The sequence below is a fragment of the Peromyscus eremicus genome, chromosome 7, assembly GCF_949786415.1.
Source record: "Peromyscus eremicus chromosome 7, PerEre_H2_v1, whole genome shotgun sequence".
NCBI classification, from domain to species: Eukaryota; Metazoa; Chordata; class Mammalia; order Rodentia; family Cricetidae; genus Peromyscus; species Peromyscus eremicus.
In genome coordinates, this window is record NC_081422.1 from 93159673 (window position 1) to 93160988 (window position 1316).

The window sequence follows — 1316 nt, forward strand, 5'->3', positions numbered from 1 at the left end:
CTGCCATGTGGGTGGAAGCAGCCAGTGCTCTTAACCACTGAGCCATCTTAGTATCTTATTTGTATATTTCACCAAAAATTTAAAAACACCATTTGGTGTTTTAAAAACAGAAACTCTTTTATGTAAGAGGTACAATGAGTCTGCCATCTGTTTTGTCCAGTCCTCTCCCATTTGTATTCTTTTCTTAAAAATATATTGCCATGTCAAGCAGAATTTTCAAAATATCAGGTAGACTAATGTTCTTTAATGTTGTACATATCCTGCCTAAAACTTCGGCTTCACTTAAGTCGTATTACTTTAATTTCTGAAACAAAGTTTAGTTATAAAGCTCAGGATAGCCTGGTAAGAGCTCTGGTGTGCCACCCTGCCCGGCTTTTTTTTTTTTTTTTTAATCTCTGAATTGATTTGTTCCCTTTACTTTATGAGATTTATTTGTAGATTCTGAGACGACTCAACTGTTTGCCTGAGCTTTTACAATAGCATTGGATTGCATTAGAGATAATATAGTGGCTGTGTGTGTGTACACGTATTATATATATCTTTAAAAAATAATAAATAAATAAGTAGTCAGGCGGTGGTGGCGCACGCCTTTAATCTCAGCACTTGAGAGGTAGAGGCAGGCGGATCTCTCTAAGTTCGAGGCCAGCCTGGTCTATAGAGTAGGTTGTAGGACAGCCAGAGTTACACAGACAACCCAGGACCGCACCCACGATAGCTAAGTGCCCTATCATTGAGCTTTAGCCCCAGCCCCCAAGGTTTGGCTGTCAGGAAATGAAATTCAAGTGTCTCACTAAAGGGAAGACTAAGTCATGTCCCTACAACAGGGAGATGAGGCAAGCAAGAATCTCTGGGCTAAGTGTAAGGTTTGGCAACCAAACGTCATCTGCGGTGGTGCAGAACACCTAAGTGTTCCAGAGGCTGGACTCTTCCACCTAAAATGATCGTTCGTATTGCAGGGAATGGAAGGCCAGCTGGGCGGTGAGAACAAAGGGTGTCAGCAGAGGAGCTGCCGAACCAGGAGGCGCGGGTTCGGTTATCCCTGAGGCTACAAGTAGAGGGCTGCTATCACCGCAGTACTCTAAGAGGCTACCACCCGCAGGGCCTCGGGGCAGCAGCGGCGCCGCAGGGCGTACAGAGGGTTGCACAGCAGGAGCGGGATTGGCTCCTTCTCGGAGGGTAGGCGGGGCTTCGGGAGGCGGACACCCGGAATTGGCTCTTGAGCGGCGGGTGGGTGGGGCCTTGGGGGGGGTGTCGCACATGCGCAGGCTCAATTGGGCAGTGGGCGGGTGTCTCGCTGAGCCCGGAAGGCAGCAGTA